This window comes from Hordeum vulgare, chromosome 4H, assembly GCF_904849725.1.
Source record: "Hordeum vulgare subsp. vulgare chromosome 4H, MorexV3_pseudomolecules_assembly, whole genome shotgun sequence".
Classification (NCBI taxonomy): Eukaryota; Viridiplantae; Streptophyta; class Magnoliopsida; order Poales; family Poaceae; genus Hordeum; species Hordeum vulgare.
The window spans coordinates 239,346,841-239,373,796 of NC_058521.1; positions in this window are offsets into that span (position 1 = coordinate 239,346,841).

The following is a 26,956-nucleotide window of genomic DNA, read 5'->3' on the forward strand; positions in this document are numbered from 1 at the left end:
AATCCAAAACAAGGGCAAAAGAGTTTGGAAAAGTAGATACGATGGAGACGTATCAGTTCGCAGCTAAGCATCCTAGTGAATAGATTGTTAATCACTCGAAAGGGGTTTTAACTTAGGCAAAAACATGTTCGCAGCTAAGCCCCCGAGTGAGAGGATTGCTCTACACTCGGAGTAGTTTCTATACTTAGGTGAAGACTGGTTCATAGCTAAGCATCCGAGTGAATAGATTGTTATTCATTCAGAAGGATTTTTTAACTTAGGCGAAACATGTTCGCAGCTAAGCCCCTGAGTGAGAGGATCGCTCTTCACTCGGAATATTTTCTATACTTAGGCGAAGACTGGTTCGCAGCTAAGCATCCGAGTGAACAGATTGTTATTCACTCGGAAGGGTTTATTAACTTAGGCGAAACATGTTCGGAGCTAAGCCCCCGAATGAGAGGGTCGTTGTTCAATCGGAGTATTTTCTATACTTAGGCGAAGACTGGTTCGGAGCTAAGCATCCGAGTGAATAGATTGTTATTCACTCGGAAGAGGTTTTTAACTTAGGCGAAACATGTTCATAGCTAAGCCCCCGAGTGAGAGGATCGCCCTTCACTCGGAGTATTTTCTATACTTAGGCGAAGACTGGTTCGTAGCTAAGCAACCGAGTGAATAGATTGTTATTCACTCGGAATGGTTTTTGAACTTAGGCGAAACATGTTCGCACTTAAGCCCCCGAGTGAGAGGATCGCTCTTCACTCGGAGTATTTTCTATACTTAGGCAAAGACTGGTTCGCAGCTAAGCATCCCAGTGAATAGATTGTTATTCACTCGGAAGGGTTTTTTAACTTAAGAGAAACATGTTCACAGATAAGCACCCGAGTGAGAGGATCGCTCTTCACTCGGAGTATTTTCTATACTTAGGCAAAGACTCGTTCACAGCTAAGCATCCGAGTGAATAGATTGTTATTCATTCGGAAGGATTTTTTAACTTAGGTGAAACATGTTCGCAGCTAAGCCCCCGAGTGAGAGGATCGCTCTTCACTCGGAGTATGTTTTGGGTGAGAAACTGCTCAATCGGAATCGACACAAAATGAAGAAATTATGACTTCGACAAGCAACATTGTTTAGTAAACTCTCTTATTACATCAATCCAACTGGTTGTCAAGCATAAAAACACCTTAGTAGATCTACATTCCAAGCTCGGGGTTCATCGGCCCTCTTCTTGAGGTTGTAGAGATGATAAGCTCCATTGTTCAGTACCTTGGTGACGAAGAATGGTCCTTCCCACGTAGGGGGTAGCTTGTGAGGTCTCTATTGATCCACTTGGAGTACCAGATCACCTTCGTGGAATGCCCAACTCCTGACATGTCTTGCATGAAAGCGACGAAGATCGTGTTGATATGCAGTTGACTGAATTAAGGCCATCTGACGCTCTTCCTCCAAGAGATCCACTCTGTCTTGATGCACCTGTTCAGCTTCAGCCTCCGAGTATAAATCCCCACGAGGGGGGGTGATACGTCTCCATCGTATCTACTTTTCCAAACTCTTTTGCCCTTGTTTTGGACACTAACTTGCATGATTTGAATGGAACTAACCCGTATTGACGCTATTTTCAGCAGAATTGCCATGGTGTTGTTTTTGTGCAGAAATGAAAGTTCTCGGAACGTCCTGAAAATTTACGGAGAATATTTCTGGAAAATATGAAAAATACCTGCGCAAAGATCCACCGGGGGGATGGGCCAGTGGGCCACAAGCCGTGTTGCCCCCCCCCCCCCCCCCGCCCCCCTGGCCACGACAACCAAGCTTGTGGGGCCCACGTGGCTCTGCCGCCCCCATACTCAGCTCTATAAATTCACTTTCGTCCCGAAAAAAATCAGAATAGAAGATTTCATCGCGTTTGCAATACGGAGGCGCCGCCACATCCTGTTCTTCATCCGGAGGGCGGATCTGGAGTCCGTTTTGGGCTCCGGAGAGGGCAAATTGTCGCCATCGTCATCATCAACCTTCTTCCCTCTCCAATTCCATGAAGCTCTTCATTGTTCATGAGTAATCTATTCGTAGGCTCGCTCGGCGGTGATGAGTAGGATGAGATCTATCATGTAATCGAGTTAGTTTTGACGGGGATTAATCCCTAGTATGCACTATGTTCTGAGATTGATGTTGCTACTACTTTGCCATGCTTAATGCTTGTCACTAGGGCCCGAGTGCCATGATTTCAGATCTCAAATTATTATGTTGTAACCAATATATGTGTGTTTTAGATCCGATCTTGCAAGCTGTAGTTACCTACTATGTCTTATGACCCGGCAACCCCGGAGTGACAATAACCGGAACCACTCCCGGTGATGACCATAGTTTGAGGAGTTAATGTGTTCACCAAGTGCTAATGTGTTGTTCTGGTTCTTTATTAAAAGGAGAACCTTAATATCCCGTAGTATCCTTTTGGACCCCGCTGCCACGGGAGGGATGGACAATAGATGTCATGCAAGTTCTTTTCCCTAAGCACGTATGACTACACACGGAATGCATGCCTACATCACATTGACGAACGGGAGCTAGCCACATATCTCTCTGTGTTATAAATGTTGCATGATGATTGTCATCCAACGAATCGCCTACCCATTGCCTACAAGTTTGTCCCACTATTGCTGTTACTTGTTTTGCTCTGCTGCTGTTACTTGTTTTGCTCTGCTGCTGTTACTTGTTTTGCTCCGCTGCTGTTACTTGCTTTGCTCTGTTGCTGTTACCACTGTTGTTGCTGCTGTTACTTGCTACTGTTGTTACTCGCTACTGCTGCTACTTGCTACTGCTGTCACTACTGTTGTTCCTTGCCACTGCTGCAACCTGCTACAATATCTTTTTCTCGCACCGTTGCCGGGAAAGAATATTTCCCGTCCACGGGCAACTTCTGGCGCCATTGATACAACAGTTTGGAATTGTCTGTCGTCAACAGATCGTTTCTGGCACCGTTGCTATCATACTACTTTGCTAGTGATACTTTGCTTGCAGATACTAATCTGTCAGGTGCGGTTGAATCCGACACATTCAGCTGCTAATACTTGAGAGTATCCTTTCACTTCTTGTCGGACCAACAAATTTGGGTTGAATACTCTATCCTCGAAAACTGCCGCGGACCCACGCGCTGGTGGGCCATTGCAAGACAATTGCTAATTGTTGAGCAACTGAGAGCAGTTCTGGCTCCGCTGCCGTGCAGACATCAAGTCAGGATCACGTCAACAGCATTTTTCTAGTGTCGTTGCCGGGGACTGCTAGCAGCATTTTTCTGGCGCCGTTGCCAGGGAAGGGATTGTTATATTCTCTGAGTCACTTGGGATTTATATCTGCTGATCACTATGAAGAATCTGAAAGATCCAAAAACCAAAGTCTTGCCCTCAACTACGAGGGGAGGTAAGAAACTGCCATCTAGCTCTGCACTTGATTCACCTTCAGTTATGAGTAAGTTTGCGACACCACCTCCTAGAAATCTTGATATGTCGCATGTGCTTGATGATGCTTATGATGCTACTATGCCTGATACTGCTAGATATGCTATGCCTGATACTGCTAGAGATGTTATGCCTGATACTGCTAGAGATGTTATTACTGATACTGCTAGAGATGCTATGCTTGATACTGCTTTGCCTAATGATGCTAGAGATGCTATTTTGCCTGATGATGCTATGCTTGATACTGCTAGAGATACTACTTTGCCTGATGTGCCACTAGGGGTATTCCTTGATGCTCATATAGCTAGAGTTACTGCCAATGCTCGTGATGTTTCTGAAACTGCCGATACGATTGAGATAGAACCTGCTTTTGCTCCTGCTAGATCTAGCTCTCCTAGATATGAATTGCCTGATATACCTGAGGATTACGTTATGGAGGGAGAGATAGCTAAGGATTTTCTTGCGTGTAAGGATGCCTATGACGCTGAGAAATTACTTCCCAAATGGAAGGAAAAATCTCTAGAAGCTAGGATGAAATACGACCCGAAGTTTGCCACTACACCTATCTTTATCACCGATAAGGATTATGAATTCTCTGTCGATCCTGAGATAATCTCTCAAGTCGAATCTGATCCTTTCGACGGTTATGAGTCTGAGACGGTCGTAGCCCATCTTACCAAACTACACAATATAGCCACCCTTTTCACTAGTGAGGAGAAGATCCGCTACTACTATATCCTTAAGGTGTTTCCTTTCTCTCTAAAGGAGGACGCTAAAGCCTGGTTCACTTCTCATGCTCCTCGATGTGTGAGTAGTCCCCAGGATATGGTCTATTCCTTCTGTGAGAAATAATTCCCTGCCCATAAGAAGCAAGCCGCCTTGCAGGAAATATAGAACTTTGCTCAACTCAAAGAAGAGAGTCTCCCACAAGCTTGGGGGAGGCTCATCCAGCTACAGAATGCTTTGCCTGATCACCCTCTTAAGAAGAACGAGATACTTGATATCTTCTATAACTGACTTACCGATGCCTCTAGAGACCACCTAGATAGTTGTGCTGGTTGTGTTTTTAGGGAACGAACTATAGAACAAGCTGAGATCCTACTGAATAACATCTTGGTCAACGATAATGCTTGGACTATTCCCGAACCACCTCCTAAGACAACTCCGAAGAAAAGAGGTATTCTATTCCTCAGTCCCAAAGATATGCAACAAGGCCAAGAAATCTAGTCAAGAGAAAGGCATTAGATCTGAAGATGTCAAAAATCTACCATCTATCGAAGAGATCCATGGTCTCGATAACCCGATACAGGTAGTAGAAGTAAATTCACTTCGTAGGTTTGATGAGAGTGATATTCCTTTTGACAAACCTGCTAGTCTATCCTTTGATGAATTTGACAACTTTGTTGCCAAACAACAGAGTTTCAATCATTATGTTAGCAGACATTTGGAAAAAAGTACTCGTATGCTTAGTCATTTAAGTGCTTGTGTAGACAGAAATGTCAGTGACCTGAAGCTTCTGAATAAACATGCCTCTATGATTACTACTCAGGTAGAACAAGTACTTAAAGCTCAGAATGACTTTCCCAATGAATTAAAAGACAACTCTGTCAGAGTCATTACTAGAGGAGGCAAAATGACTCGGGAAATTTTGTATCCTGAAGGTCATCCTAAGAGAATTGATCAAGATTCTCAAGGAATTAATGCTGATACACCCAGACATCCTAAGGAGAAGAAGAAGGATGATAGAAACCTACATGTTAGTTCACAAAATACTGTCACACCTGAAGAACCAAATGATATTTCTGCGTCTGATGCAGAAACACAATCTCGTGATGAACATAAACCTGGTGACAATATGTACAGCAATGTTCATAATGATGCTCAACCTAGCAATGATAAGGATGTGGAGATTGAACCTACGATTAATCCTGATAACCCACAACCTAAGAGATACGATAACAATGACTTCACTGCTAGGAAGCATGGTAAAGAAAGGGAGCCATGGGTTCAGAGACCTATGCCCTTTCCTCCTAAGCCATCCAAGAAAAAGGATGATGAGGATTTTGAGCACTTTATTGAAATGGTAAGACCCGTCTTTCTGCAGATGCGGTTAGTTGATATGCTCAAAACGTCTCCATATGCCAAGTACATGAAAGATATCGTGACTAATAAACGGAAGATACAGATCTTGAGATCTCCACCATGCTTGCCAATTACACTTTCAAAGGTGGAACTCCTAAGAAACTTGGTGATCCCGGAGTGCCCACTATACCTTGCTCCATTAAAGGAAACTACGTAAGAACTGCCTTATGTGACCTTGGAGCCGGTGTTAGTGTTATGCCTCTCTCTCTTTATCGTAGACCTGAACTAGATAAGTTCACACCCAATGAAATCTCTCTGCAAATGGCCGACAAATCAACTACTTTCCCTGTCGGCATTTGCGAGGATGTGCCTGTTGTGGTTGCTAACACCACTATCTTAAGAGACTTTGTTATCTTGGATATTCCCGAGGACGATGCCATGGCTGTCATCCTCGAAGGACCCTTTTTAAACACTGCAGGGGCTGTTATAGATTGCAACAAAGGCAATGTCACTTTCCATGTCAACGGTAATGAGCATACCGTGCACTTTCCGAAGAAACGATATCAAGTACATTGCATCAATGCTATCGAAAAAACTTCATCGATTCTTATTGGGAGCTTTGAATGCCCTATTCCTTGTGTCAAGATGAAGTATGACTTGCTTGTTGGGGAGATACATATCCCCATTGAGGCGACTTAGTGGCTATTCGAAAATTCTCCGTTCTCTTTTGCGATTCGAGAAAGTTTTGTCATGAGGATTTGATCAACCCCATTAACGGATTTCTTTCGATGACCATTAAATGGATGAACCAAGGAGTCACATACCTCTGTTTTAAGCTTTCACTTTCTGTTGCTTAGAAGAAAAATGATAGATTTACTTTAGTTTTCCCTATTTCCTGTTTTAGCGTCCGGTAGAAAAATACCCCGAAAAAAATGTTCTCCGATGGTCGTGAAAATCTAGTATGATTTTTTCTGGAATATTTTAAAAATACTGGGACTGAGAGCTGGCCTGGGGGCCACACCAGTGGGCCACAAGCTCTGTCCCCGCGGCCACCCCCCTGGTCGCGACAAGCAAGCTTGTGGGGCCCACAGGGACCCCTCCACTCATTCCAGCTCCCATCCTCTTCTTCTACCTCCCAAAAAAAATTGTTTCGCAGCTCAAACCCGTGTTCTTGCTCATTTGGCTGTGATTTTCGATCTCCTTGCTCAAAGCACCATTCTCCGAACCGTTTTGGGGAAATTACTCCTTGGTAAGTGACTCGTCCATTGGTCCAATTAGTTTTTTCTCTAGTGCTCTATCCTTCGCGTATTCTTGCTACCTTGGTGACCCTGTTCTTGAGTTTGAAATGTTGATTTTAGCTGGTCCCAAGTAGTTTTAGCGCCTGATACGGTCCCTAGACACTAGTAGGAGTAGTTGCTACAAGGTGTGGTTGGTCTTTATTCACTTTTCTCTTGAACTTCAAAATTTCAGCAAAAAGAAATTATGTTCAGGAGGAAGTTTCATGGTGGTTCCTCAAGTAAGAAGGGTCCCCGTCTTTCTATTCGGGAGCCCGAACCTTATCAACTAAGGGACGCACCGGTACAACCATGTGAATGGCCTTCCGATGAGTTCATGATCGAAGCAGGCTTCAAGGATGAGTTTGATACACTTGTCCGCAATGTCGGGTTACAAGAATTCCTCTCAGATAAATGTGAACAGTATGCTATGCTCACTGCCTCTTTCGTGCGTAGATTTAAATTTTCAGTTGGCCATGACTCATCCATACTGTTTCATCTGTATGATAAACCCTACGCCATGGATTTGGAGGATTTCAATAGGATTTGTAAAATACCCGATGGGGGTCACCTTAAAGATCCTGCTAAGTCTTCTGTTAGAGATTTTTTTCTCTAGTATATCTGTTGGAGAAACTAGAGACATCACGCAAGCTACCATAGGAAGCATTCATTTGCCTGCCTTGCACTACTTTGCCCTCTTCATAGGTAGATGCATTAACGACAAGGTTGAACATTGTCACCTATGCGCATCCGACCTTAGTATTCTTAAGAGCGAAGTGACGGGTGACAAAAGCTTCAACATGGGAGCTATTATAGCAAGAAGTCTGAATAAGAATGCTATTGATGGGGATTTCTTTGGTGGCATCTATGCCACTCGCATAGCAAATTTTCTTGGAGTACCCATCCGCGCAAGAGGTCCCCCGCTCCATACAGTTTTCCTTGACCGGGTCGCTACGACACGCTACCAGTTCCTTGAGAGGGATGATGAATCCCTCCTTTACCGATTGATATTTAACCGGTAGCTTGTTTTCCATATTACCCTTCCTACTCGTGCTTTCTTTGACTTTCAGGTAAAACAGAGATACTACATAACCATAGGAGAGGCAGAGGAGTATGACAGGGAGGCGACGGTTGCTCGTCTCCGTGAGGCAGCTATTCAGGTAGTGGCTGCAGCGCTCCTGTATAACCCCGATTATGATTTTGGGTTTCGCCACGACCGTCCTTGGGAGTAGGCCAAGCTCGGCCAAAAGCCTAAGCTTGGGGGAGTACGTGTTCTCACCGACCTTACATTCATGCTTATGCTTTCACTTTGTTAGTCGGTGTTTACACTTTGCCACTGTATTATCCATGCTAGTTTATTTTTGTTTTCTTGTTTTCCTGTTTTGTGTCCTTTTGAGAAAACCCAAAAAGATTTTCCTTTCTTCTTTTGCTTGTTGGGAGCTTTACCGTGTAAATAGTTTTCTTTTTCTTTGGGTCAAGGTAGAAGATATTGGTTACAATGTTTAGTGGCTCTTGCATGCATACATGTTTAGCTTTCAAAGAGCCATATTACTTTGTCTTCTCCTTTCTGTTTTCCTGCAGATTCAGCTTAGTCCAATGCACGAGCACTCTTATTATTGTTCACATCATTCGATCGTGCAACTAAAAGGCAATAATGATGATATATGATGAAGTGACTAAGACTGGAAAAGCTGGTATGAACTCTATCTATTTTGTTTTTGTGAATATGACTACCTTGTCGTCCCAGATTCAGCTTTGTTGTGAGAGAACCATGTTTGCAATGGCAACTTAGAAACCATAGTTTCTGATGCCATGCTTATTTAGCTAGGAGCTTATAATGGTTTATCTTGAATGCCAACATAGATTTTGAGATGACTATGATGTAGTATGATAGGATGGTATTCTCCTTTGAATGATTCAAGTGGATTGACTTGGCGCATGTTCATGCATGTAGTTGAAATAAAATCAACATAGCCTCTATGATGTTCATGTTCATAGTGATTTATATCATGTTCATGCTTGCACTCCATGTTAGTCAAACTCATTTCATCTTGATGACTATTGTCGCTGTCTAGTTGGTCGCTTCCCAGTCTTTTTCTAGCCTTCACTTGTACTAAGCGGAATACTGCTTGTGCATCCACTTCCATAAACCCAAAAGTTTTTCCATGAGAGTCCACCATACCTACCTATTTGTGGTATCTACCTGCCGTTCCAAGTAAATTTGCGTGTGCCATTCTCTAAACCTTCGGGAAATAATCTGTTTTGCATGCCTGAACCGCTCATGTGGTGACAGGGGGCTATTGGTATCTTCCATGTTAGGCGTGTTATCCTCGACATGTGTTTATTCACTGTCCTTCACGAGAAAGGGGCCGGTAATTGGAATGCCCAGTTCCACGCTTAAGTCGAAAACATAACTGTAAAACAAGACTCCCCCCGGATTGATGTTAGTATGGACGGTACCCGAGGATTCGGCTAGCCGTGGAGTGTGATTGATTGGTGGTGGTGGAGTTAAAACTTTACTTTTGTGTTTGGGAACCGCCTATAGCATGAGTAGTATGGAAGATATTGAGAACTCTTGGTCATTGCATTGACAATGAAAGCATGCCACTCAAAATTATTATCTCTGTTTTCAAAGCTTGAGCTCCGGCACCTCTGCAAATCAATGCTTCCCTCTGCGAAGGGCCTGTCTATTTGTTTTCCTGTTGAGTCATCCTCTTCTTATTTAAAGCACCAATTAGAGAGCACCTCTGTCATTTTTATGCTTTGCTTTAGATTGATATTGAGTATGACTATTACTGGATCTTCGTTGCTACGAATTACAATGTTTAGTCAGCCCTTGATCTTTGAAAGTGCTCTGCATTTATGTTTTGCGGTCTCAGAAAGAGCTAGCGAGATACCACCTATTTGTATTGCTTCATGCTTGTTTTCATTGAATTGTTGGTATCTAAAACTCATTATTATTTGCTCGCTAGCTGATTATGCCATTGATATTAGTTTACCGTGAGACCTATGTGTCACTTGCTTATGTGGTTAACTTGTGATCTTGATGAAATTTTGGTTATGAGTTAGACATAGTTGCAACAACAAGATCAAACAGAGTTTGTCAAAGTTTTTCTTTTTCTTTGAGTTTGTCAACTGAGTTGCTTAAGGACAAGCAAGGTATTAAGCTTGGGGGAGTTGATACGTCTCCATCGTATCTACTTTTCCAAACTCTTTTGCCCTTGTTTTGGACTCTAACTTGCATGATTTGAATGGAACTAACCCGTATTGACGTTGTTTTTAGCAGAATTGCCATGGTGTTGTTTTTGTGCAGAAATGAAAGTTCTCGGAATGTCCTGAAAATTTACGGAGAATATTTCTGGAAAATATGAAAAATACATGCGCAAAGATCCACCGGAGGGGATGGGCCAGTGGGCCGCAAGCCCTGCTGCCACGCCCCCCCCCCCCCTGGCCGCGGCAACCAAGCTTGTGGGGCCCACGTGGCTCTGCCGCCCCCAAACTCAGCTCTATAAATTCACTTTCGTCCCGAAAAAAATCAGAAGAGAAGATTTCATCGCGTTTGCGATACGGAGGCGCCGCCACATCCTGTTCTTCATCTGGAGGGCACATCTGGAGTCCGTTTTGGGCTCCGGAGAGGGGAAATCGTCGCCATCATCATCATCATCAACCTTCGTCCCTCTCCAATTCCATGAAGCTCTTCATTGTTCGTGAGTAATCTATTCGTAGGCTTGCTGGGCGGTGATGAGTAGGATGAGATCTATCATGTAATCGAGTTAGTTTTGACGGGGATTAATCCCTAGTATCCACTATGTTCTGAGATTGATGTTGCTACTACTTTGCCATGCTTAATGCTTGTCACTAGGGCCCGAGTGCCATGATTTCAGATCTGAAATTATTATGTTGTCACCAATATATGTGTGTTTTAGATCCGATCTTGCAAGTTCTAATTACCTAATATGTGTTATGACCCGGCAACCCCGGAGTGACAATAACCGGAACCACTCCCGGTGATGACCATAGTTTGAGGAGTTCATGTGTTCACCAAGAGCTAATGCGTTGTTCTTGTTCTTTATTAAAAGGAGAACCTTAATATCCGGTAGTATCCTTTTGGACCCCGCTGCCACAGGAGGGATGGACAATAGATGTCATGCAAGTTATTTTCCCTAAGCACGTATGATTACACACAGAATGCATGCCTACATCACATTGACGAACGTGAGCTAGCCACATATCTCTCCGTGTTATAACTGTTGCATGATGATTGTCATCCAACGAATCAACGACCCATTGCCTACGAGTTTGTCCCACTTCTGCTGTTACTTGTTTTGCTCTGCTGCTGTTACTTGATTTGCTCTGCTGCTGTTACCACTGTTGCTGCTGCTGTTACTCGCTACTACTGCTACTTGCTACTGCTGTCACTACTGTTGTTCCTTGCCACTGCTGCTACCTGCTACAATATATATTTCTCGCACCGTTGCCGGGAAATAATATTTCCCGTCCGCGGGCAACTTCTGGCGCCATTGATACAACAGTTAGGAATAGTCTGCCGTCAACAGATCGTTTCTGGTACCGTTGCTATCATACTACTTTGTTACTGATACTTTGCTTGTAGATACTAATCTTTCAGGTGCGGTTGAATCCAACACATTCAGATGCTAATACTTGAGAGTATCCTTTCACTTCCTGTCGGGCGAACCAACAAATTTGGGTTGAATACTCTACCCTCGAAAACTGCCACGAACCCACACGCTGGTGGGCCATTGCAAGACAATTGCTAATTGTTGAGGAACTGGGAGCAATTCTGGCTCCGTTGCCGTGGAGGCATCAAGTCAGGATCACGTCAACAACATTTTTCTAGTGTCGTTGTCGAGGACTGCTAGTAGGGGCTATGAAGGATATCACTTGGCAAGACAGCTTCAGCTCCATACACCAAGAAGAAGGGTGTGCGTCCAGTCGACCGGTTAGGGGTTGTTCTCAAGCCCCACAGAACAGATGGCAGTTCAGTTACCCAGGCTCCAGCTGCATGTTCCAAGTCCTGTATGAGTCGCGGTTTCAGCCCTTGAAGGATAAGGCCATTTGCCTACTCAGCTTGTCCATTGGTTTGGGGGTGTGCGACGGACGCATAATCCAATCGAGTGCCTTGAGCAGAGCAAAAGCGCCTGAACTCTTCTGAATCGAAGTTGGAGCCATTGTCTATTATGATACTGTGAGGAACTCCGTATCCAAATGTTATATCTCTCATGAACTTGATGGCGATGCGTGAGTCCAACTTCTTTATTGGCTTGGCTTCAATCCATTTAGTGAACTTGTCGACTGCAACAAGCAAGTGTGTAAATCCACTCTGACCTATTCGGATGGGGCCGACCATATCCAAACCCCAAACAACAAATGGCCAGACGAGCGGAATGGTCTTCAAGGCAGACACATGCTTGCAAGACAAGTTAGAATCGAATTGGCTACCTTCCCAATGATCAGCAATATCTTTGGCCATCTCGTTAGCACGCGGCCAGAAGAACCCAGCTCGATATGCTTTGGCAACAATGGTCCGAGAGGATGCATGATGGACACAGGTCCCCAAGTGGATTTCTTCCAGGATCAATCGGCCCTCCTTAGGGGAGATGCACCATTGAGCTACGCCGGTAACACTTTCTCTGTACAGCTGATTGCCCATCACAGTAAAAGCCTTCGATCTGCGAACAATCTGCTTAGATTTGACTTCATCTTCAGGGTGTTCTCTTCTCAGGATGTATGCAGTGTACGGTACTGTCCACTTGGGTGTTATCACTAAGATTTCCATAACTAGATCAACCACCACTGGGACGTCAATCTCACTCGGTTGGAGGTGCTCACCGGTTGTGGGGGCTCTTCAGTGAAAGGATCCTCTTGCACCGAAGGAGTACGCAAATGCTCCAGGAACACATTGTTGGGGACAGGTTTCCGAGTGGATGCATATTTTGGCCAGTTCATCAGCTTCTTGGTTTTTCAGTTGGGGGACATGGTGGAGCTCCATACCTTCAAACTTCTTTTCAAGTTTCCTTACTACATTGCAGTATCCAATCATGGCGGGGTTCCTGACATCCCATTCCTTCATCACCTGATTGACCACCAAATCTAAGTCGTCGTATACCATCAGGCGTCGGACGCCGAGTGAGATGGCCATACGCAACCCGTAGAGGAGGGCTTTGTATTCATCCTCATTGTTGGAGGAATTGAAATGAATATGGAGGACATAATTAAGCTTGTCGCCTTTTGGAGACACCAATACCGCACCAGTGTCGGACCCATTTAACATTTTGGAGCCATCGAAGAACATAGTCCAATGTGCCGAGTGAATTTGAGCTGGCTACTGTTGTTCCACCCACTTGGCCATGAAATCAGAAAGGGCCTGAGACTTGATAGCTTTCCCTCAAATTAGATGTCAAAATATAACAGCTCAATGGCCCATTTAGCCACTCGACCCGATGCGTCTCGATTGTGAAGAATCTCTGCTAGTGGAGCATCGCTGACGACTGATACAAAATGATCTTGAAAGTAAACCTCCACCTTCTTTGCTGACAAGTATATTCCATAAAGGAACTTCTCGTAATAGGGATACCTTTGATTCGAAGGGGTCAATACTTCAGAAATGTAATACACTGGGCGCTGGACCTTGTAGGCTTCGCCTTCTTCTTTTCTCTAGACGGTCAGAATCATGCTGACGACTTGACTGGTAGCTGCGATGTTTAAGAGTAGTGGTTCTTTGTTGTGCGGAGTAGCAAGCACCGGCTGGGTGGAACGCAGGGCCTTGAGCTCGACAAACGCTACTTCTGCTCGTCATTCCACTCGAACACATCAGATTTTTTTCATCAGTCGGTATAAAGGCAATGCCTGCTCCCGGAGACGAGAGATGAACCGACTCAATGCTGCCAGACAGCCTATGAGCCTCTGGACGTCGTACAGCGGCACGGGGCTTTCCATCCGGACGATGATGCCGATCTTCTTGGGGTTAACATCGATCCCACGTTAGGAAACGAGGAAACCGAGTAACTTGGCGCCAGGGACTCCGAAAGTGCACTTAGCTGGGTTTAGCTTGATGTCATACTTCCTCAGGTTGGCGAATGTCTTTGCTTGGTCAGTCAACAGGTTGGAACCTTTGCGTGACTTAACCACAATATCATGCATGTATGCTTCAAAGTTCCGATTGATCTTATCAAGCAGGCACTTCTGGATCATACGCATGAAAGTTGCACCAGCATTCTTCAGACCAAAAGGCATGGTAATATAACAGAAACACCCGAAAGGGGTGATGAAGGCCGTTTTTATTTCATCTGGACCAAACAGACGGATCTGATGGTAGCCAGAATAAGCATCAAGAAAAGATATACGCTCACACCCCGCAGTCGAACCGATAATTTGATCGATGCGGGGGAGCGGGAAGTGATCTTTCGGGCAGATCTTATTAATGTTCTTGAAGTTGATAAACATACGAAGGTATTTGTCCTTCTTGGGGACCATGACGACATTCGTGAGCCACTCGGAGTGGTAGACCTCGTGAATGAACTTTGCCTCCAATAGTCGCGCCACCTCTTTGCCGATTGCTTTTCTCTATTCTGCTGCGGACCGTCGCAAATGCTCCTTGACAGGCCTTGCCTTCTGATCCACCCTCGATCGTTGCTCGGCCAGCTCCCTGGGTACACCCGGCATGTCAGCAGGCTTCCATGCAAAGATGTTCTAGTTCTCACGGAGGAACTAGATGAGCTCGGCTTCCTATTTGCTGTCGAGTGTTGTAAATATTTTGGTCGGATCAGCATTGGGATCTGTCGGGTGGAAACTCCCTGGCTTGACGTCACCTGCTGATTGGAAAGCAGACTCAGAAGCGGGCTTCTTGGAGCGCATCAAATCGGCATGATCAGCATTCTTCCGATATTCCTCGAGTTCAATCACAACCATCTGTTGATCAGCAATTTGAGAGCCTTGTTGCAAGCACTCTTCGGATCTCGGTCGATTACATGTGACTGTAATGACTCCCTTGGGTCCTGGCATCTTCATCTTCAGATATATGTAACATGGTCGGGCCATGAAACGAGCATAGGCCGGACGGCCAAGGATGGCATGGTATGCACTCTGGAAATCTACAACCTTAAATTTCAACTTCTCCATGCGAAAGTTCTTGTCGGAGCCAAAAACGATGTCCATAGCAATCTGGACGAGTGACTTGGCCTTCTTTCTGGGCATGAATCCATGGAACTGCATAGTGCTCTCGCTGAGGCGGGACATCAGAATACCCATCCCCTTATGAGTTTCTGCATATAAAATATTCATCTTGCTCCCTCCATCCATCAGGACCTTGCGAAACCGAACGCCCTCCACAACTGGGTCGACCACCAGAGCCTAGCGACTAGGGGTAGCGACAAGAGATGGGTGATCCAACTGATCAAATGTTATGGGCGTCTGCGACCACTTGAGGTTTGTGGGGGTGGAGGGCATAGCCATATTGACTTCTCTATTGATGATCTTCAATCGGCTCCTGCTCTCTACGTCAGCAAAAAACATTAGGGTTGCTTGATCTTTTGGGAAATCATATTTCTATTTGTTGTTATCCATTTCAGGATCCTTTTCACTCGACTCATCCTCTTCAAACTGTTGGATCAACAGTCTGCACTGATGGGTGGTGTGCTTAGGCAATATCAAGTTGTCGTCTTTGTATTTCTTCGTGTGAAGTACACACGGTTGATCCAGAACATCCCACTGACCCTTGGACTTCTTGGGGAGGAAACTGTCCTCTGGACTTTCCCTTGAATTTTCCTTGTGCCGCTGGGGTGGCTGCCTCTGCTGGAGTGGAACCATCAGCCTTGCACATCTGCTTCCGATTGGAATTGTCGTCGGCATTGTTATCGACTGCTTGCCCTTTATCGCTCCGGATGTGGTTTTCTTCTTCGTCGTTGGCATATCGGGCAGCAATCTCCATCATCTTACTCGTGGACATGTCGCCTGTACAACGGAACTTCAAGTACAACTCTTTGTATATGACGCTAGCTTTGAAGGCCCACACTGCCTGGTGCTCAGAAACATTCTCCACCGTGTGATGAAGGGTAGTCCACCGCTGAATGTAATCTCTCAAAGACTCACTTGACTTCTGCACACAAAGTTCTAGCTCGAACAGACTGGCTGGACGCTTGCATGTGCTTTGAATGTTTTGATGAACACTCGGGCGAGATCCTCCCAACAGTAGATGCTAGAAGGAGCCAACTGATTCAGCCACGCCCTGGCCGAACCATCCAACATTAGAGGCAAATGCTTCATGACGACGCTGACATTGCCTCCGCCAATCTGCACAACAACTCAGTAGTCGTCAAGCCATGTTTCCGGCTTGGATTCTCCTATGAACTTACTAACTCTAGCCGCCAACCTGAAGTTTGGGGGAATATCAGCATAATAGTTTGCTTTACTGAGGCACTCAGGACCAAAAACTACACTACCACTTCCACTCGGACCTTCTCTGTCGAAACGATCTCTGTGAGCTATGCCCGTGTCAATCCTTTTCTGCGTGACTACACTTGTCGCATCAAATCCTGGATTCCGCTCATCACCGAACGGGTGCCTGTCGTCGTAGTGTGGGGACACGTACGTACCACTACTCGGAGGAGAATACACCTGACGGCGGTCATCACAGTGATAACGGGGGATGAACTGGTTTCGCCCCTGGTCTCTGCTAATTCTCTCGGTAACCCTCATCTCTGCGACGCTGAGGTGACCCTGGACTGTAAACTGAACGGACTGTATCTGCTCTGGGTGAATTGTTGTGCACCTATTGAGCGACTGCGATACAGCTGAGTTTTGTTGTTGCGCTGCTTGAAGCAAGGTGCGAATCTACTCTAAGCCTCTACCAGCCTCTTAATCTGATGGCTAAATAGAATCTTCTATCTTAGTGGCGGCTGCAACATTTAGTACCGGAGTACGATATACCTCAATGTTGTCTCGTCGACCACTCGAGAAGAGTTGTCGCTGATGCCGAGTGGAAGTTGAAGTACGACGACTGTCGTGTTCAGTCGACGGTTCGCTGACCTCGTGTTCGCCGCAACCGAACCCGGGTGGGCTCTCAAGAGAACCCACCATGAAGACCTCTGCTGCTGGGTTGCAACTCTCGCACTCGGAAGGAACATCAGACTGATCTGATGTCGAGTAGATCAGGTTCCGTAGAGGTTCGGCGGACTCGATGGCAGCAACCTGCAGAGACGACGGAGATGACACCTGGTGAGCCACTGCGTGCATCACTCATCGCTGGATTCGTGAGCGACCGGATCGCTTGTGACGAGGAACTGCAGAGTGAACGGTCGACAACGGAGTTGACGTCTGCCGAAGGAGTACGCCAAAGGACCTTGCACGGAAGTCCATTGCTCCACGGATCGGGAGCCCCTCAATGTCGAGAGGCGCCTCCTGAAGCCATGTCGAGTCATCGGCAACGAAGATGAGCGCGCCAAAATAGATCTCGTCGCCCATGAATGAATCAGAGCCGGAAGACATGACGGAGAGTGAAGATTGCAAACTGGCCGGAAGTCGCTTAGACGCCTGCCCCATGGTGGGCGCCAACTATCGTGGGAATGAACCTGACAGTAGAAGCGTAGGGTACGAATGGAGAGGGCAGAGTCCTAGTTACGACAAGCTTGTACGCAAGATGTTTGAGTTCAGGCACCTCTCATAGAGGTTATATCCCTACGCATCAGTGCTCAGGAGCTCTTGCAGGGTGGAATGTCTGTTACAGGGGGTGCGAGCCCTTGTGCCAGAGGGAAGGGGTGGCTTATATAGAGTGCGCTACCCTTCATCAAGGCCCCCAGCATCTAAGGGTTCGATCAATAAGGTTTAAAGGTGTATGTTACTTGTAACGTATGTAGGTAATTAATGCTATTCATGATCATCAGCCGAATGCTCGCTCGCTGGCCTCCCTGGAGGTGACTTCTCGTCTTCTGTGTCTACTGATTTCTTCCGAGTGGAAGTTGCTTGTCGAGTGAAGAGGAATATCTTCCGAGTGACTTCTTACCGAGTGACTTTTAGATGCCATGGCCATCCAGTCGGAATCTTCTTACCGAGTACCCTTAGGTAGGACACTGAGGTCAGGCCTGTGACCCTACCCTAGGTACATATCCCCATCAGATGCCTCTAGGGTTTATGAAATATTAGAGAATTTATAGGCAATTGAACAAGGAAAGAGGTGCCACACGGAGTCCACAAGGCATTAGGGCACGCCGACCCGTCTAGGAGTGCCCTGATGCATTGTGGGCTCCTCGTGCAACTCGAGGTCTCCTCCCTAAGCTTCCAGGTCTTCTTTTGGTCCAGAAAAAATCACCAAAACTTTCGTGGCAATTGGACTTCATTTGGTACTGAAAGCCTGAAGAACAAAAAATATGCGGAAAACAACAACTCGCACTTGGTACTGGATTAATAGGTTAGTGCTCAAAAATAATATAAATTATTGCATTATGACCCAAAAGTATCTTAAGATGATAATATAACTGCATGGAACAATAAAAAATTATATATACATTGGAGATGTATAAGTCTCTATCAGTCGTTTGATTTTTACTAGATGTTTTAACATTCAACATTTGAGAAAGCGTAGACTTTGGTACACCCCTTTATCTAACCATCTATTTCTGCATCACGATTCGTGCAAGAACTTTTGTATTTTTTGTTTCTTTCACATAAAACAACATATGAACTTCAAATCTTGCGCACCAATAAAACATTTTTACTACAATGTGGGAAAAGCTTTTGGATTTTTTCGACCAACATAAATATATAAAATGAGTTCTTTACTCAAAAAACTGATTTTGTATATTTATGTTTGATGAAAAAATCTAAAAAAACCCGCATTGTAGTATGAATGTTTGTTTTCATGCAAAGTTTGAAGTTTATATGTTTTTTACGTGGAAGAAACAAAAAAAAAGAAAATTTCATGTAGTACATCTGTTCTATAGCACAGATCTTAAAGTAACATTGAAGGGTAAGGATAAGAAGTGTCATAAGTTCCGAGAAATCCCCTAGCGTAGGCTAGGGTTTCATATCCTTACGGCGATCCCCCGCCGTAAGTCCACCATTGTCGGCGTCCCCATCGATCTACCGTGCATGTGCTACACTACCCCGCACTCACCCCTCCCCGTTCAGTTTGTTCTTGTTTGCGCCACAAGGAAACCCTATACGCGCTATCCATGGCGGTGGTGTCAGATGCGTTTTCCTCGACGAACCATGATTCCCATGGGAAATAGCATGACCTCGGGGATTTCTTTGACAAGTTGGATCTCCACGAGGAGGAGTTTGATGATGTTGTGGTTGAGGAGGAAGCCCTTGAGCTTCTTGAGGAGATTCATTGGGTTGCCCTAGCTAGGGTTCAGACCTTGAATTTTTTTAGCCAGACAACGTTTTACAAGGACATGCGGGTGGCATGCAATTGCTCCCAGCAAGTTCGTTTTCGGCCGATAGGGTCGAATCTGTTTGTGGTGCAAGTTTGCTGTCTTGGTGATTGGGACCGCATTATGCAACAGGGACCATGGCTCTTCCGTAACATGGTTGTTTTGCTGGCTCCTTATGATGGGTTCACAAAAGCTGAAGAGGTGCCGATAGTGTATATGCCCATCTGGTTGCACATACACAAGTTGCCAGACGGGTATTGTAGACATGCTCTTATCGTTAAGTTGCTTCGCGCTGTAGGAGAAGTTCTTGAGCCAGAATTAATGGGAATTCCAAAGGAGACTATGTCCACGTTAGAGTGAAACATGGTATCAGGAAGCCTCTCACCAAATTCCTTAGCATTGTCACGGACAAAACTCGGAACGTTTTCGCAGTGCGATACGAGAAGTTGGCAAGGTTTTGCAGTGCTTGCGGTATCATTGGGCATGAGCACAAGGAGTGCGGCAATGGTGTGTTTGAGGAGAAGGATCTCAAGTTTGGCACCTACCTATACGCTGATCACCTGGTACGTGGTAGATCAAACTGGGAGGATCAGACTGGGAACAAGGCCAATATCAACCCATCTGTGTCCAGTCCAGTGGTGAGCAAAGAATTACAAGTGGCGAAGGGGGAACAAAGGCACAAGGCGTCTAGCCCGCTTAAAAACCCCAGCCTATTGACATGGACTTGGATAAATCTTCTCGTAAGCGTCTTAATGTGAATGGGGGTATTGATATACCAGCTGCAGATCGATCCTCTACCCCGAGGGGGAAAGTAATGTTGATTACTGATGGACAAGGAGCTGATGTCCAGGATGAGCCAAGCAATACCGTGGGTAGCAAAAGAGCAAAGGTTGTCGATGAAACATTAAACTCTGAAGCAGTTCCGGCGGGCTCCATGGTGGAGTGCCGCCAGTCTCAATGAGTCACCTAGTTTGGAAATGTTGGGGGGTGGGGAACCAGCGGACAATTCGTGAAGTTTGGGCTCTTGTAAAAGCCCATTCCCCAAGCTTGGTCTTTCTTGCTTAAACGAGACGGCCAAGTGCTAAAGTTGAAACGATGAAGTGGAAACTAGGATTGAAAGGCTTCTGTGGTGTGGATTGCGAGGGCCGTGGGGTTGGACTCGCTTTATTCTGGGAGGAATCCCTCAATGTGACAGTACTTGAGTCTTGTAAGAGATATATTGATGTAGCTGTTGTACATAATGGAGCTGGGAAGACTTGGAGGTCTACCTTTCTTTATGGAGAACCATGTGTGGAACATCGTCAGCGCATGTGGGATCATCTAATCCATTTAAAGGGAACCTCAGCCCTCCCTTGGGTTGTTTATGGTGACTTTAATGAAGCTCTTTGGCAACCTGAACACTTCTCCAGAACTACCAGAGGGGAAAGCCAAATGGAGGTGTTTCGAGATACTCTAATGCTGTGTGAACTTGTGGACTTAGGGTTCTCTGGAATGCCTTATACGTTCGACAATGGCCAGAGTGGACAAGGCAATGTGCGAGTTCGGTTGGACCGGGCATGTGCATATGATGAGTGGAGGGAGTTGTTCCCGTATGTGAGGGTGCAACACCTCGTTTCCCCTCGGTCGGACCATTGCCCCGTTTTGTTGTTCCTTGATGTATCGGAAGATCCCCACCGTAAGGGGTCGCCAAAATATGAGATAACGTGGGAACGTGATTCAAAGCTCCTGGAGATTATATCAAAGGCGTGGAGACGGTCCCGACCAGTGGGCGACTTAGGAAATGTTGCGGCTTCTCTGAAATCTGTTATGGCGGACCTTCGAATGTGGAACAAAGAAAACTTTGGGCAGGTGGAGAAACAGATTGAGAATCTTCGCAAGGAGCTGGAAAACCTACAGCTAAGCAGTGTGGATCATTTATTGATTCATCAGAAGATGCAAAATTTGGACGAGCTCCTCTACCGTGAAGAAATGATGTGGTTGCAGCGTAGCCATATTGTTTGGTTGAAGGAGGGTGACCGCAACACACACTTTTTCCATTGGCAAGCACTTTGGTGTGCGGGGAGGAACAACATACGCAGATTACAGAAGCTTGATGGTTCGTGGTGCAACTCTCCTTCAGAGATGGAGCGTATGGCTGCTTCATACTTTCAGGAGGTATATACGAAAGACCCAACCTTAGCTCGGGATGCCATTCTGGATGTTCTTGTGCCGAAGGTTTCGGCTGAGATGAATGATCGTGCGCTCGCACATTTCTCAGATTCTGAGATATCATATGCTATGTTCCAAATTGGACCGTTGAAGGCACCTGGTCCTGACGACTTTCCGTCTCGGTTTTACAAGAGAAATTGGGGTTGTCTGAAGGAGGAAATCATAATGGCGGTCCGACGGTTCTTTGTCACACGTCATATGCTAGAGGGGGTCAACGATACGTGCATTGTTTTGATCCCAAAAGTCCAACACCCAGCATTGCTGCTGGATTTTTGCCCAATTTCTCTTTCCAATGTCATATATAAGATAGTCTCAAAGTGCATGGTTAATAGGCTAAGACCATGTCTTTCGGATCTGATTTCCGAAAATCAAAGCGCGTTCATTCCAGGTCACCTAATTTCGGATAATTCTATAATTGCTTTTGAGTGTATCCATCATATCCAATCATCTCCAGGGAGTACTGATTTTTGTGCTTATAAGCTAGACCTTTCAAAGGCATATGATCGAGTTGATTGCGATTATTTGGATCATGTACTTTTGAAATGGGGTTTTGCATCACGGTGGGTTGCCGAGGTTATGGAGTGTGTGCGGTCTGTCAGTTGTTTAGTTAAATTTAACGGCCGCTTATTGAAGCAATTCTCACCTACTTGTGGTATACGCCAAGGTGATCCTTCATCACCCTTTCTATTTCTCGTTGTGGCTGATTCTCTGTCATCTCTATTACATGTGGCAGTCCAACAAAGAGAGCTGGAGGCTATCAAAATTTGTAGAAGAGCTCCTGCTATTTCACACTTGTTATTTGCGGATGATTCTTTGCTCTTCTTTCGTGCAACTGGTGATTTGGCGATGATTGTCAAGGATGTGTTGAACACTTATGCTTCAGCTACGGGTCAACTTATAAACCCATCAAAGTGTTCCATTCTGTTTGCTGACGGTTGTCCAAGTCAAGTTGCACAGGATCTGAAAAAGATTCTGGGTGTAACACAACAAGCATTTGAACCAAAATACTTGGGTCTCCCAGTCATTGCAATCCGGGTTGAGAAAACGTTTGGTCGATTGGAGTGAACGGTATTCATCTTTTGCTAGTAAGGAGGTGCTTATAAAGGCTGGTGCTCAAGCCATCCCGATTTATGTCATGAGTATCTTCAAGATCCCTCTCTCTGTGTGTGATGAATTGACAAAAATGATGAGACAATACTGGTGGGGGTGGAAAATGGGAAGAAAAAGATGGCATGGGTTGCTTGGGAACAAATGCCTCTCCCTAAATCTCAAGGTGGTTTGGGTTTCCATGATATGCGTGCGTACAACCAATCATTGTTAGCCAAACAGGCCTGGAGGCTTCTCACCGCTCCAAACTCGCTATGTGCAAGACTTCTACGTGACAAGTACTTCCCTAGCGGCAACCTTGTTGATACGGTATTCCCTGCAAATAGTTTGGCACTGTGGAAGGGCACCGAATATGGCTTCGAACTGGTGAAAAAGGTATGATTTGGCGGGTTGGGAATGGTGCAAGCATAAGGGTTTGGAGGGATCCGTGGATTCCTAGGGGTCCTCCTTTTACCCCTATCTTGCCAAAGTGCAATTGTTGCCTCAATAGAGTAAAGAATTTTCTTGGTGAACATGGAAATTGGAAGATTAATTTGCTGCAAAAGTTATTTTGCCCTGCTGACGTCGAATCTATACTGAAGATCTGGACCTCCCCGCGCCAACTGGATGACTTTGTGTCATGGCCATGGGATAGATCAGGTAATTTGTCGGTCAAGAGTGCCTATCATTTTACAATGTCAACCTTGTGGGATCAAATCAATCCGGGTGCGTCTACTTCAGCACCATCTGGTGACCGTCCGGTGTGGAAACTTGTCTGGAGTGTGGCTGCACCCCCCCCCCCCCAAAAATGCGGCACTTTGCGAGGCAGGTCATATCGGGATCGCTTCCTACAATGGTTGAGAAACAGCGGAGACATATAGGAACATCCGTTGTCTGTGTTCTATGTGATCGGGATGAGAAGACGTCATTTCATGCATTGTTTGTGTGCCCTAATGCTGCTCGGTTATGGCATACAATGCAATTGCACTGGCCACTACCTAACAGGATGGATATCACATGTACGGGGACGAAGTGGTTACTTCATCTTCTTGCTGAGTCGCATGAGCTTATCAGTAGTAGGATCATCATGGTGCTATGGCGGATTTGGCACTTGCGGAATGATATCATACATGGTAAAACCATTCCCCATTGGACGTTCCTTGCTCGTTTCTATGAAGCTACTACAATTCCTTCCAACAAATATCGCTAAGCGTTGAGGATGTTTTGAAAGGGAAACCCCCAGTTCTTGCAACTGTCGATACACAGGTCTCGCCAACTACCGTTCATCCTTGTAAGCCATGGTCGGCCCCGGCGATGCATGAGGTGGCATTGTCTGTTGATGGATCTTTTGATCCTGCGGATGGGTCAGCGGGCTCTGGCATGTTTCTTAGAGACAATAAAGGGGCTGTTATGTTTGCTTCCTATCGCAAACTGATCCATTGCAATGAGGCTCTTGAAGCAGAACTACAAGCTATGAAAGAAAGGCTAGAGCTGGCGGTGGTGCACTCTCAGGCCACTATTTTACTTCAGCCCAATTGTGATGTGGCTCTCAAGATGATTGAGGAGGAATCCTTTGATAGATCGGCGTATGGTCATATAGTATCGGATATTAGGAGGTATCTCATGAATAGGGTTGTTATTTCTCTTAAAATTAGTCGGGAATAGAATAGAGTTGCTCATTGTTTAGCGAACAATGGTAGATGTGGTGATAGCACAGCTTGTTGGTTGGGCCAGCCACCCCCATGCATTACCAAATTAGTTGCTGAAGATTGTAATTCTATACTTTTGGAATAAAACCCTAAGTTTCATGAAAAAAAGTATAAGAAGTGTCTGAAGCGTATGCTTCAAAAATCCACATTCATGTTTTGACGGAGTGATCTTTGATGGCTTTCGATTACTGGTGGGCTTGCCAAAGCATTCCTTTGTGTGGGTTAGATTTTGTCGGCTGAGAGCATGGTTAATAGTATAGCCAACAGTTGGCTATAAACCATCTTATAGCCCATCTTATAGCTAGCTTGTACAATAGTTAGCTATAAAAGAGTACTAATTTTATCATATATGGCCCACCTTTCATTCTCACAAAGCACCTAGGAGCATGTGCTAGAGCTAGCTCTTCACGAAGAGCCTACTTCCCTTCTCTCTCCTCTTGTCTCTCATCCAACTCATCAAAAATATAGTATTTTAATCCTTACAGCCTGCTGACTGTACCTTATTGTACTTGCTCTGAAACGTTCTCAGCGCGTATCGTGTCTCGATCTATGCTCATTGTGTCCTGTGTCATGCGGCACTACTGGGGGATTGGTTGAGGCAGGCACACCCAGCTTGTGCACCCTCGTCCCGATGATGGGTGGGTGATACGTCTCCGTCGTATATACTTTTCTGAACTCTTTTGCCCTTGTTTTGGACTCTAATTTGCATGATTTGAATGGAACTAACCCGGACTAACGCTGTTTTCAGAAGAATTGCGATGGTGTTGTTTTTGTGCAGAAATAAAAGTTCTCGGAATGACCTAAAAATTGAAGGAGAATTTTTCTGGGATTTATGAAAAATACTGGCGCAAGAATCAGCGGATGAAGTGGAGCCATGAGCCCACAAGCCCACCACGCGCGGGCCCCCCTGGCCACGCCTGGCAGGCTTGTGGGGCCCACAACGCTCCACCGCCTCCAATCTCAGCCCTATTTAGTCTGTCTCGCCCGGAAAAAAATCAAGGAGAAGAGTTCATCGCGTTTTACGATACGGAGGCACCGCCACCTCCTCTTCTTCATCTGGAGGGCAGATCTGGAGTCCGTTCTCGTCTTTGGAGAGGGGAGATCGTCGCCATCGTCATCACCAACCTTCCTTCATCGCCAATTCCATGATGCTCTTCACCGTTCGTGAGTAATCTCATCGTAGGCTTGCTGGACGGTGATGGGTTGGATGAGATCTATCATGTAATTGAGTTAGTTTTGACGGGGATTGATCCCTAGTATCCACTATGTTCTGAGGTTTATGTTGCTACTACTTTGCCATGCTTAATGCTTGTCACTAGGGCCCGAGTGCCATGATTTCAGATCTGAACCTATTATGTTGTCGCCAATATATGTGTGTTCTCAATCCTATCTTGCAAGTTGTAGTCACCTACTATGTGTTATGACCCGGCAACCCTGGAGTGATAATAGCCGGAACCACTCACGGAGATGACCATAGTATGAGGAGTTCATGTATTCACCAAGTGTTAATGCTTTGGTCCAGTTCTTTATTAAAACGAGAACCTTAATATCCCGTGGTTTCCATTAGGACCCCGCTGCCACGGGAGGGATGGACAATAGATGTCATGCAAGTTCTTTTCCCTAAGCACATATGACTACATACGGAATACATGCCTACATTAGATTGAGGAACTGGAGCTAGTTACTTATCTCTTTGTGTTATTACTGTTACATGATGAATAGCATCCGACATAATCATCCATCACCGATCCAATGCCTACGAGTCTTTTCCTACTGGTCTTTGCTACGTTACTTTGTCGCTACTGCTGTCACTGTTGTTACTGTTACTCTGTTGCTACTTTGTTACTTTGCTGCTACTGGTTACTGTTGCTACTGCTGCTATCACACTACTTTGCTACTTATACTTTGCTGCAGATATTAAATCTTTCAGGTGTGGTTGAATTAAAAACTCAACTGCTAATACTTGAGAATATTCTTTGGCTTCCCCTTGTGTCGAATCAACAAATTTAGGTTGAATACTCTACCCTCGAAAACTGTTGCCATCCCCTATACTTGTGGGTTATCAGTGGGCTAGAGGTGCTCCCAGTGCTTCTCGTCAGTTGCGCTAGCTCCACTTCTCACGGGATCTAGCATTCACAAGCGGTAGTGTGTCGCATGAGTTGGCTGCACGGGCTGACCGGGGTGCGCCGTCGCATGTGCACCTGGATGGTGCACACTTTCCCAACCTTTGCGATGACCTGTGCCCCTTGCTCCTACTGAACCTCCTCATCAGTTGCAGCGCCAGCCATGCGTGGGCTCCTCATGGACTCTCCTGTGGGATTTAGGGTGTGTTTGGTTTCAGGATGAGGTGGAATCGGACGGGTTGGTTCCATCCCTAGCAGCCATTCTCGTGTTTAGTTGGGTTAGGAATCGGAATTGGGTCATCCGCATGTAGGGAATATTCCCTCCAGATGCTTCGATTCCGCCGATTTGGAGGAACCGACTCGTTATTCACCGGGGAGGCACAGCTATATTCTCTGAGTCACTTGGGATTTACGTTTGCTGATTACTATGAGGAATCGATAGATCCAAGAACTAAAGTCTTGCCCGCAACTATGAGGGCGGGTAAGGAACTGCCATCTAGCTCTGCACTTGATTCACCTTCAGTTATGAGTAAGTTTGCGACACCCCCTCCAGCTTGAAATCTTGATATGTTGCCTGTGCTTGATGATGCTACTTCTGCTGACCATGATGCTTATGATGATGCTATGCTTGATACTGCTTTGCCTGATGATGATATTCTT